The sequence below is a fragment of the Castor canadensis genome, chromosome 11 (assembly GCF_047511655.1).
Source record: "Castor canadensis chromosome 11, mCasCan1.hap1v2, whole genome shotgun sequence".
In the NCBI taxonomy this organism is placed as follows: Eukaryota; Metazoa; Chordata; class Mammalia; order Rodentia; family Castoridae; genus Castor; species Castor canadensis.
Window position 1 is genome coordinate 4,740,507 of NC_133396.1, and position 12,628 is coordinate 4,753,134.

Here is a 12,628-nt window from a genome sequence, read left to right on the forward strand (position 1 = left end):
GACAGCCACTGTGCCTCTGTGCACAGGCCGAGGGGTTTCCATCCACAGGAAGGAGGAACCCTGGACACACTGACCCACACACTCAGCCGAGTTCCTTGACCAAAGCTGTGTGACACAGATGAACACCACAGTAGCTGGACATAGGCAAGTGTTGGTCACTGCACTGGAGCAAATGCCAAGCAGCCCCCCCTTGAAGCTGACAGTAGGGGACGGGAGCATTTGCACAAATCCTGCGTACACAACTCTTCACACACATGTGGCTGACAGCCACCCACACATCCATGCTGGGGAGTCTGGCATACAGCCTTCCAGCTGTTCCCCGATGCCCCATGGAGACACCATCTGAGAAAGGGTGGAGAGTCACCATTGTCAAAGTCACACATCCTAAAGGGAGATGGTAGACACTAGGATGGAGACAGATGGATCCACCAAGGCCATCAGCTCTGAGTCACACGGGGACCCATTCATTCAGCTTTCTACTGGGTAAATACAATGAGCTGAGTGAGCAACACAGGTCACCCCAAAAATTGGCTCATTGAGAGACACCTTGATCCTTTCTGGGCCCGAAGTAACAAGAATGTGGGCTTTGGAGATCCACAGAGCTGGTGGACATCCTAGTGCCAGGAAAAGTGATTCTACATCTCTGCACCCTAGTTTCCCTCTGCCCACTACACTGGTCTTGGTGAGACGCCATTTGCAGGGTTGAGTAGGTGGGCAGCACCCAAGGCTGGGATCAATAGCCTCCAACAGGTGTGTGACAAGCAGACAGAAGCCTTTTGCCAGCAAGCCCCTCAGCTGCTTCCAGGGAGGAGAAATGACCCTCTCACATGTCCCTTCCTCCCTGACAGCTGCTGGGAGCCCTTGGCAGTGCAGAGTGGTGGCAGCAGAGCTGGAGGGAGTGGGCAGGAACCTGGCCAGGGACCTCTAGGGAGTGAAGGGTCATTCAGCTTCCTTCCAGCTGGAAGGGGGGCTGTAAGCTGGGCAGGAGCATTTGGGGAAACCCAGTTCCTGGGAGCTGAGCCAGACCAGAGGGAGGAAGCTGCTAGAACCTTCCTTGGCATCCACTACATTACATCAGAGGGGAAACTGTGACTGTGGAGTGAGAGAGAGAGAGAGAGTGTGTGCATGCATGCACAAGGGAAGGACAGACAGGCCTTGGACAAGTCTCTTTACCCTTGAGACCTCCGTTTTCTCATCTATAAAGTAGAAACGACACTATCTACTTCATCAGATTCCAGTGAGATGAAGTTGTTTGTGATATACCAAGAATGCTATCTGGAACAAAACAAAACCTGTAAGTAAAAAACAAGACCCATGCATAAAACAGCTGGGTACACCATGAGCGGGGCCTCAGTAGCTGGTGTTCTCCTGCTAGAAGGAGGAGGAGCAGCTGACACTGAGCCTGGTGCCAGGGGCCCTGGAGCCTGGGGGTCTCAGCCCAGATGGCTCTGGCTCACAGCTCACAGCTGCCTCCAGTTCCTGTGTCCTCCTGCATGTGCGTACGTGTGCACATGCCTGCAAACACATGCCACACATGTGTGTTCTTGTGCACAGTTAGCCATCTGCACACACTTTTCCCCAAACCTGTAGTCTAGGGTTTAATTTCAACGTCAGGCCTCAGACGAAGCAGGTCTCAGGGCTGACACACCATTTCCATAGAACCAGGGGTAGCAAGCTTACAGTCACTTGGGAAGCCAAAAAGAAAGAGCAGGGGGAAGGGTAGAGGGATAGGGGCCTACTGTCACTCCCTGCCCTAAAGACATGGCATAGAATGGGGGCCTGACAGTGGGGCCCCCGTTGTAGGCATGTCCTCAAATAACAGGACATTTTGAAATTCAGGTTCGCATAAAATAATAGACTGCTGGTGTGGGCAGGGGCCTCTGAAGTCCCTTCTCCCATCCCTGAATGATCCCCACATGGTTCTTGCTTGAAACTTGTAAGTATGGCTCACTGCTTTATAAAGCATCCTTTTTTGGTTTTTTTGGTGGCACTGGGGTTTGAACTCAGGGCCTCACACTTGCTAGGCAAGTACTCTACTGCTTGAGCCACTGTGCCAGCCCTAGTTTTGTGAAGGGAATTTCAAGATAGGGTCTCTCGAACTATTTTCCCGGGCTGGATCTGAACCGTGATCCTCCTGATCTCCACCTCTTGAGTAGCTAGGATTACAGTAGTGAGCCGCCGGCACCCGGCAGAAAAACGCTTCTTTATGTACAAGTCAGGCTCCACCTTCCAGGTGGTATTGGTTTGCTATTTTGGAAGAACTCAAAATAAAGGCTATCCTTCTACCTCACAATCCTCCAACCACTAACAATAATTGTAGCTCCTCCAATTCCTTCCACGCCTCCTATTGGGACAACCATTAGTCCCAACTCCCTTCCACAGACCCCTCCCCAACATAATCTCAAGCCCTCTGGCCACACATCCCTCTTCTGGGGCCTCACTCACCTCCACACTCTCCTTTAGGACAGAGCCCTGGCCCTCTGCACAGGGTTGGATTGTGTGCCCCCCCCAGACCCATGCCTGTGACCTTATCTGGAAACAGGGTCTTTGCGGATATAATTAGGTTACAATGAGGGCACAATGGGATAGGGTGGACCTCATCTGACAAGAGGCATCTTTACAAGAGGAAGGAAAGGCCGATGAGGACACAGACGCACAGAGGAGGCATAGAGGGGAGAAGGCCAAGTGAAGAGGACCAGAGATTGGAGTGACACAATGACAAGCCAAGAGACATCAAGGATTCCCACTGCCACCCAAAGCTGAGAGGCTCTGGAACATTCTCCTTCAGAGACCCAGGAGGAGCCAGTGCTGTCAACAACTTCATTGCAGATTCTGACCCCCAGAATGGCAGGGGAACATTTCTGATGTCCCAGGCCACACAGCTTGTGTTCTCATATTTGACAGCCACAGGCACTCCTGGACCTCGCAACGTGGCCAAGCGTGTGGTGGCCCCTCCCCCAGGGCAGCCAGTGCCCTGTGTCATGGTTAAGGTCACACAGCAAGCCTTGCAGACTTTCCCACATCCCATGTCGAAGATGACCGAGCACCTTTATGGGAGGCCTTGCGCCCAGGTCCCTCCATTCATCGGTCCACTCAGCAGCTCAGCTCAGTGTCCGCCTCATCCCACTCCAGGGATCTGTGATCCACAGAACCCGTGTTCAAGGTTACAGGCTTCCAACGGCCACTTCATCAGCCCTGCCCTGGGCCAGAGGGGAAGGTCACTGGCATGGAGCCTTCATAGCTCTTGGATCTTGGCCAGGGACTCCAGGGGCAAGGCTGAGGGCCGTCTCTGAGGTCGGGCCTTCCCACTGACCACAGCTCATGAGAAAGAGGGCACTACTTTGTGGCAGCTCCTGACCTTGCAAGACCCTGAACATGCATGTAAATGTGTCTCCCAAGCCCTCCAGAGCCTGGGACAGAAGCCACCGAGACCATCCCTGACTACCCTGCCGCCTGAGGCAAAATCTGCCCTAACAAACACATGCTGTCCCCACCCCACCCCTCCTCTCTGTTGCCTTGAATGAGTCGCAACAAAAACACACTTTTGTGCCAAAGGTGGGGCCTCCGTTTCCCAGAGCAGGTTTCCTGCCAGGCCAAGGTACAACCCACGGGAGTGCTCAACCCCGGTGGGGTGTGTGTGTGTGCGCACAAGCACCGTGCATGCCCCTCCATGTGCAGCCTGGGAAGGGTGGAGAGGTGCACGGAAATTCTGTCTGATGGTCAGGAAGACAGTGAGAGGGAAATGAGGGCGGTGCACCCTGCACACCCCATGCAAGCAAGCACACGCACACATGCACCACACACACACACACACACACACACACACATGCCCCCTCCTTGTCCTCCAGTCCACAGGATCCTGGCCTCCATGATGCAGACTGGACTGGGGAATGTTCACTCCAGGTCTAGCTCAGCACCTGAGCACCTCCATCACCCCTCTAAGCGTGGAAGGCGTTCTCCACTGTCTCCTGTACCCACCATTGCCCCACCCGTTTCCTCCTTTTTTCCCTTCACCCTCGCGATGCCTGCTCTGACCCCAACCTTCACATTTGAGTGTGACTCATTTCCTCTGTAGAAGGAGTCAGGCCTCCTTCTGGACCTGGAGCTCTAGCCAGTGATGGCTTTCTCCCATTAAAAGTACATTCGGGAACAAAACTCAACCATGACACACACAGACCAAGCCCGAGACCTGTCCACGCAAACATGTGGGCATCTGTCACCTCCTCTGTCCCTGGGAAGAACAAGGACAGGGACCAGGGAGGGTTTCTGCCTTTGGGGCCCCTTTGCACGCCCCTGGAGCTGACCCTAGAACTGCACAGGAAGGAGCAGCAGTGCCCTGCCTCCAGCCCTGTCCCTCCCTCCGAGGGGGAGCTGAGGTCTTGTGGCAGAAGACACTGGCAGACACCTGGTGCTGTGCGATGTAGAAGAGGAAAGGCAGCTGGGCCCAGCCCTGAACAGCTGTGAGAAACCCCAGCTCCTGGAGGTGGTGTCCAGGGGTGCTGGATGCCTCTCTTTACCAGCTAGGGGTCCCTATGGTGGTCTAGCCAATAGTCACAGACATCATGCCACCCAGACCAGGAACTTAACTCTTCTAGAATCTACTGATGAGAAAGTGGGTCTAACGTTGTCCTGGCAAGCTCACAGCAGGGAGGTCACTGCTGGCCAATGGCTGTGGGCAGGAACACTCTGATCCCAGCTCCTGGAAGTGGAGGAGGATTGCTACCCTGCCAATTCTCCTGCAAGTAACATTGTGACTCTGCACCAAAAATGTGAAAGAACAGCCCAAAGGCAATGCAGAATGACCTCAAGTGGGAGGACCAGGAGTGGACAGAGTTGGGGCGCCACTGGACAGAGGGAACTTTCCTAGCAACTAAACCTTAGGTAGCAATTCTCAAAAGCAGCCAGGTCAATGTCGCTTTGTTATCAGAAATGATGGAGGCCAAAGACATGGAACACTCTTAGGTCCTGAAAGAAGAACTGTCACTAGCACTCAGCTAAGGGTCAGCTTGTTAAGAAGACATAGCGATAGTGTGTATACACTCAACCAGAAGAGCTCAAAATGTAGGAAGTAAAGCCTGAAAGACAGGAAGGGATCCCCACAGTCAGAAGTGGAGCGCTCACACCGCCTTAGCCCTTCTGGGTTGCTATAATGAGATACCTTACAGTGTGTCACGTTTGAGCAGTAGAAATGGATCGTTCACAGTTCTGGGGAAGGAGAGCAAGTGTCTCAGGAGATCTGCTCCCTGAATCAAAGAGGGCACCTTCCTGCTGCATCCTCCTGTGGCAAAAGACACAACGTACTCTCTGGCCGATTTTATAAGGACACTAATCCTGTTCACGAGGGTTCCATCCTCACGACCCACTCACCTTCCGGGTACTCCATCTCACAACACCACTGCACTGGATAGGAAGGGGTGACATGAATTTGGGGGAAACACAAGGGTTCAGCTCAGAGCCGACACCATTCTTAGCATTTGAGAAATAAATATTGGAGAATGTGAAGAGATGCCACTCACCCCTTGATCCTGATCAGTTGACTCGAACTCTGTTCCCCAACAAGTACAGAAATGTTTTCTGTAAATTAATTAATTTTTAAAACAGGGTCTTGTTATGCAGCCCAGGCTGGCCTTGAACTCAAGATCCTCCTGCCTCAGCCTCCTGAGAGCTGGGATTACAGATGTGTACCGCCATGCCTGGCTGGTAAGTTGTATTTTGAAGGCACTTGTCCATTTGATGGCCATGGTTGAATTTATTCATATTCTTATCACTTTAATATCTATAGGATCTTGTAGGGTAACATTTCATTCTTATCATTGAAAAATTATGTTTTTATTTCTGTCTCTGCTATCTCATTAGTTACAAATTTACCAATCTGTAGATCATGTTAAAGAACCAACTTCTGACCTTTTTTTCTTCTGTTTTCCATTTCCTTGATTTGTATCTTTATCTTCATTACTTCCTTCCTTCTAACTACTTTAGTGTGGTAGTCAGGGCCCCACCAGGAAATGACAACCGCACCAGTAATTTGAAGAGCACCTTGCAACATAACGTCCCATTAACTGGTAAAGATGTCTAACTACCAAAAGCCTTAATTTGGTTCTCGATGACCAGTGGCTTGGCCAGTTGTTACTTACATGATGAGGTGTCTACAGAACCCCAAAAGGATTGAAGTCAAGAGGCCTGCAGGGAGGTAAATAAGAACACCCCCATGGGGATGGGGTGCACCCTGACCCCATGGGGATGAAGCTCCCACATTCAAGACTCTTCTAGACCTCGCCCTCCCTGTGCTGTTTATTTCTTTCTTTATAATAAACTAGCAAATGTGAGCAAAGTGTTTTCCCAGGTTCTGTGAGCTGCTCCAGAATGAGCTGGACTGAGTGAGGACGCCAGCTGCTGTCTTCCGAGAAAGACTGCTTGCTCAGTGCGTGGGGACACGTCTGGCATTACAAGGGTTATGTGTGAGAGAGGATAGCAGAAGCAACAAATAGCTTATTTGTTTTGTTCCAGAAAAATATACAGTACTTCAATTTACAAATAGTGCCAAAAAATACAATACTTAGGAATTACATTTGACAAACCACATGCAAGAACTTCTCTTTGAAAATCACAAAACAATGTGATTCTGTAGAGACAAATGCAGAAAGAGAGAAATAAGGGAGACAGAAAAGACCTTCAAAACTGGAAACATTCCCCATGTGGTAGAGCATCCACCTAGCAAGCATGAAGTCCTGAGTTCAAATCCCAGTGGCTATACACACACTCACCCCAACACTAAGTTGTGAAACCACTGAGGCCCCCATACACTAGTCAAATGAAACACAGAACAGCCACTTTAAAAACTATTTAGCATTTCTAAAACGTGAAACAAATCCCTACCATACAGCCTGGTCACTCCTTTCCCTACCGTAATAGCCTGGCTATTTGAGGTAAATGAAAACATCAAAGCAGCCTCATTCACAATAACCAAAATCTATAAAAAACCGAAATGTCCACCAAGAGGTAAATGGGTAAACAGAAGGCGTTCTATCCATTCAATGAAATACTTTTGATCAATAAAAAAGAAATGATGGCACGAGACATGGATGAATCATGAAACTATTACGCAGAGTGGCAGAACCCAAGCAGAACAGATATAAAGGTATGATTCTATTTCATATATAATTCTCAAAAAAATGCAAGCATTCAGCCATTGGTGGTGCCTGGGGCCAGGGACAGGATGACCGGCTGCAGAGGGACACAGATTCTTTGCATGTGAGGGTGCTTTGTCAATGTACATAACTGTCACAACCCATCAAGTTACATCCTTGAAACGGGTCCAGTCTGCTGGACATACATTGCACAGCAAGGGGATTGATAAAAACCATTTCATTTACTGTAACATCAAAAACCCGAAAATACCTAAGAATAAATTTAACAAATGACATTCTAGAGTTTTTAGGAAAAATAAAGAATTACCATGTTCATGAACCAGAAGATTCAATGCTGTTGAGATGTTAATTCTTCCCAAACCAATCTACAGAGCTCTACAACCAGCTGAAATCCAACTGGGTTTTTCCATAAAAATTGCCAGCCTGGGGCCGGGTGCTGGTGGTTCACGCCTATAATCTTAGCTACTCAGGAGGCAAAGATCAGGAGGATCGAGGTTCAAAGCCAGCCCAGGCAAATAGTTCACAAGACCCTATCTTGAAAAACCCATCACAAAAAAGGGCTGGTGGAGTGGCTCAAGGTGCAGGCCCTGAGTTCAAACCCTAGTACTGCAAAAAAAAAAGAAAAAAAAACCCCAGTCTGATCTAAAATGTGTGTGGAAATGCAAAAGATTCAAAGTAGCCCAAACAATTGTGACAAAAAACAAAGAAGGCTTGTACCCCCTGCTGTGGTTGAACATGTCCCGCAAAGTTTATATGTGGAACTTAATCCCCAGCGCAACTCCAAGCTGACAGGAGAGACCTTTAAGAGATGATCAGAACAGATTAAAGCTGTTATCTCTGGCTGGTGGAGTGGCTCAAGTGGTAGGGCGCCTGCCTAGCGAGCATGAGACCTTGAGTTCAAATCCCAATACCATCAATCAATAAATAAATAACAAGAAGCTGCAGTGACTGATGAGGTGAAGCAATTCATGAAAGAAGCCAAAAAGGAAAAAGAGAGAGAGAGAGCTCAGAAGGCTAAGGCTGGAGGGTTACAAGTTACAGGTCGGAGCCTGGGCTGCAAAGCAAGACCTCAAGTTTAAACGAGGATCTATATCTGAGGATTATTTGTCACACTATGTAGCCCAGCCTGACCTTGAACTCACAGTCCTCCTGCCTCAGCCTTCCAAATGCTGGGATTTTAGGCCTACTGTGCTTCATTCAACTGATGGGGGAAAGAAGTCTTTTCAACAAGTAGAGTTTGAGTTAACTGGACACACACATGAACCAGCAGTAACCAAGTGAACCTTGACCCCTACCTCATACCACACATAAAAGTTAATTTACAAAATTCGATCTACAAACTTACCAGAGGGAACCACTGAAAAATGTCTTTGCAACTTGGCATAGGCAAAGCTTCCTTACAAAGAAAAAGAAATTTGTTAAACTTCATCCAAAGTAAAATGACATACTTTTTTGCTTATTAAAAAACACTATTAAGAAAATGAATAAGCAAGCCATGGGGCCGGAACAAACTACTTGCAAAACCTTTATCTGACTGAAGTCCAGTATCCAGAAAGAATAAGGAAAAGTCACATCATCCAATTTTAAAATGAGCAACAGATCTGAAAACATATTTCACAAAGGGAAAATATATGAATAGCTAATAAACCCATGAAAATGTGCTCCACGGCAATAGTCATCAGACAAATGCAAATTAAAGCCACAGTGAAATGCCATTACACACCCCCAGAATGACTAAAATTGAAGAGTGACAGTGCCAAATGCTGGCAAGGATGTGACACAGCCAGAGCCCTCGTGCATTGCTGGGGGCTCTTGAACGGTGTTCTTGTCAAACTAAACTCACACCTGCTCTATGGCTCAACAATGCTAGGTACTGCACAGAGAAATGAAAAAAAAAATCGTCCACAAAAGGCTTGTGCGAGACAGCTCACTACAGAGCGTTACTTCTCAGAGCCCCAAAAAAACATCTGGAAGACAGGAAAAAGTACAGCACGGTGACACTGTGAGCTCTACTCTGCGGTGGCATGGGACAAAGTCCTGGTACCTGCAGCAACAGTAGGTCTAAAACTGTTCAAACAAGTTGATTCATCTGCGGTGGAAAACGTCAAAACTGCAGTTGCCCTGGGGAAGGCGAGGCAGCAGTTGAGTGCAAAAGTGCTTGATGGTGATGTCCTGTTTTCTGATAGGGATTGGGACACACCGTGCACACACCTGTCAAAATTCAGAGAGCACATGGGCTGGGTGTGGTAGCTTACACCTGTCACCCAAGCTCCTCAGGAGGTGAAGATGGGAAGGATCAGGGTTCAAGGTCAGCCCAGGCAGGGAAGATAGTGAGAACCCATCTTAAGGGACAAGCTGAGCATGGTGGTATGTACTTGTCATACCAGCTACATGGAGGCAAAGGTGGGAGGATCACAGTCTGAGGCCAGCCCCAGGCAAAAATGAGAGAAACTACCTGAAAAATACCTAAGGCAGAAAAGGGCCAGGTGTGTGACTCCAGCAGTACAGCGCCTGCCTAGTGAGCACAAGGCCCTGAGTTCAACACCCAGCACCGCTGAAAATAAAATAAATTCAGAGAACATTGCAACAAACACCTGTGCACCTTGTGGTATACAACTGTTTAAAAAGAACCGTTGGCTCTTGGCTGACAAAGTGCAAACTGTAGAGTCTGTGGATGACATGTCTGTGACTCATCTGGAAATGTGTCCCAAAAGCCTGATTGTGGTGGACAGAGGGACGGATACGGGAAGAAGCAAGCAGGCACACAGCCACTGCAGAGCCCAGGAAGAGGGCATGCAGTGTTCACTTGATAATTCTGTCACCTTTACTGCGTATGTTGGAAAAATTTAGGAGATGGAGACATGTCAACCAAAAATAGGAAAAGGAACTGAAATGCAAGGGATGTCAGGAGACCCCTCCCTCCTCTTCCCCTGAGCCCTGTCTCACCCGAGGAACACTCCCCTTCTCTTCTCTCCCACTTCCCCTTCTCCCTCCAGGGAAGCAGCCATCAGCAGACCAGGAAAAGCCCCCACCAGGCGCTCTTGAGAGTCTGCACCGCCACCTGCTGGATGAAAGGCTTTCTGCACCGCTCCTCTCCTGGTCTGCGCTGCCAGCCCCTTGCTCCCTGCAAGGCTAGGACACCCTCTCTGCAGCAAATCACAATGCCCAGGGATTTGCCTTTGTGCAGAAAATGACCCCCTCTACCCACACTCGATGTCCAGTCCCCCATGGACACCCCTAACCAATACACAGTCACAGTGACACAGACTGAGGCCACTACCTGGTTGGAGCACAAGCCCCAAGGCTCTTCCTCTCTCTGAGGATGTGGCAACGTCAGGACATGGACACTTTGAAGACTCCAGAATTGGAAAATATGTTGAAGCCATTCATTCAGAAGCTGACATTCTTACAGTATCAGGATTTGAACTCAGGGCTTCCGCCTACCTTGCAGGCAGTCGATTGCCTCCAGCCCTTCCTGCTCTGGTTACTTTGGAAATAGGGTCATGCTTCTTTGCCCAGACCTGCCTGGACCTTGATCTTCTTGATGTTTTTGCCATTGCCAGAATGACAGGTGCACACCACCAGGCCCAGCTTAATTTTTTTTCCCCATTGAGATGGGTCTTGAACACTTTTTGCCCAGCTGGCCTGAAATCATGATCCTCCTGATCTCTGCCTCCTGAGTAGCTAGGATTATAGGCGTGAGCCACCAGCGCCCAGCTGAAGCTGACATTCTTTAATCGTTATTGACAGCAATATTCTGTGACATCCGAAGTGGGTAAAACATGCCAGGCAGGCTGAGAAGCCCTGTCCTGTGGAATCAGGACCTCAGCTGGTCCTGGAGGGACAGGTCCAGACTGAGAGCTGCCCAGGGTAAGCACCAGGGCAGCTGGGACAGAGAGAGGCAGCTTGAAGTGAAACTACAGAGTGGCAAGGCCATGGAAAGGTGAGGCCAGGACAATTGCACCTGTGCCTCTCGCCCCTAGATGGGAAAGTTAGGGCTTTCCCCAAACAGCTGATCTTCAGGGTGGGGAGCACAGACCTGCCTAACTTATTAAAGAGGCTCCTGAGTCCTCTTTGTCCTCACATTCCCCCAGCCCTTTCAGGTGAACAGAAACACTGCCCAGCACAGGACAGAGGGAGGAACCAGGAAAGGCTGCACAAGGGTCAGGCCGAGCCCCCAAGAGTGAGCCCCAAAATTCAGGAGCTGGGGAGTTGGCAGCTCAGAGCCACACCAGCAGGGGATGGTGTCAGTCCTTGCTCAATGAGACTCTGTCATAGCTCATTGCAAGGGTGGGTGTCCCAGCCAGCAAGAGTCAGTGGTCCCTTCAGGCAGGGAGGGTGGGCTCTCAAAGCAGGTCCCCTGCTGTGCTCTCAGGGCGCCCTCAGGCTCAGAGCTAATGGAGTAAGCCACAGGGGCAGCCACGTGCTCTCTGGGAGCACCTGAAACTCTCCGCCCCTGTGTCTCCCAAGTGGCCCAGGATGCAGAGGGAATGGAATAGCAGGAAAACGCAGTGTGCATGCTGAGCAGCCCCAAATGGCTGGGGGCAGGGCTGAGATTTGATGGGCACAGCCTGACCTCATGCATTGCAGATTCCCAGCCTTGTGGCCACCCGAGTCTGGAGACCTTGATTTCTCTGCTTGTCGCTGTCCAGGACAATGTGGGAAGCCCTTGACCATGGTTGGTGCTCTGATTGTGAGAGGGAAGTTCTGACTCGATCCCTGCTCCTGGCCACATAAGAATATTCAGACCAGCATGTCTCCCCCCGTCAGGGCCCACAGCTGGGGAGAAACTGGGAAGCCAGGGGTAGACACAGACCCCAGGCACTAGGGACAAGGCTACTGCATGGGGTGGGGACACTGTCAAGCACTGGCTGTGACACACTGAAGTTCACCATAACCCTGTCTGAGACTCACTACACCAACAGCCATGAAGAGACGGGACTCAAAGAGAGCACTGTCCCCTCCTTCAACACCTGAGTTTCTGCCATGCGGCTGCCAGGCTCCTGGGGCCACCCTCCCAGGACACAGGCCACCCTCAGCCAAGCGGACCTCCAGGCTCAGACACCGGAAGTGCTCCATACTGAAAGGAGAGGGCAGGGCAGACCTGGGCATGGATGGTCTTCATGTCAGCATCTGGTGACCTCTTCAACCACCCAGGTCCACGTAGCAGTCAAAGAGCCCCCATCCCACCAGGCACCGGTGGCTCACACCTGTAATCCTAACTACTTGGGAGACTGAGATCTGGAAGATGAAGGTTCAAGACCAGCCCAGGCAAATAGATCCTGAGACTTCCATCTCCAGATAACCAAAGGAAAATGGACTACAGGCATGGCTCAAGCAGCAGAGTACCTGCTTTGCAAGCATGAAGCCCTGAGTTCAAACCCCAGTCCCACCAAAAAAACAAAAACAGAACCCCCATTCCAACAACAGAGACTCCAGTGGCCCCCTCCCCTCCAATCTCCCTGCTTCTCTTTCCCTTC

General features: G+C 50.1%; 1 protein-coding gene across 2 annotated transcripts in view; it reads right to left on the reverse strand.

The window, feature by feature from the left end:
- Septin9 (septin 9) overlaps positions 1 to 12,628 on the reverse strand; it is a 153,372-nt gene that overhangs the window by 106,887 nt on the left and 33,857 nt on the right. The window lies entirely within an intron of this gene.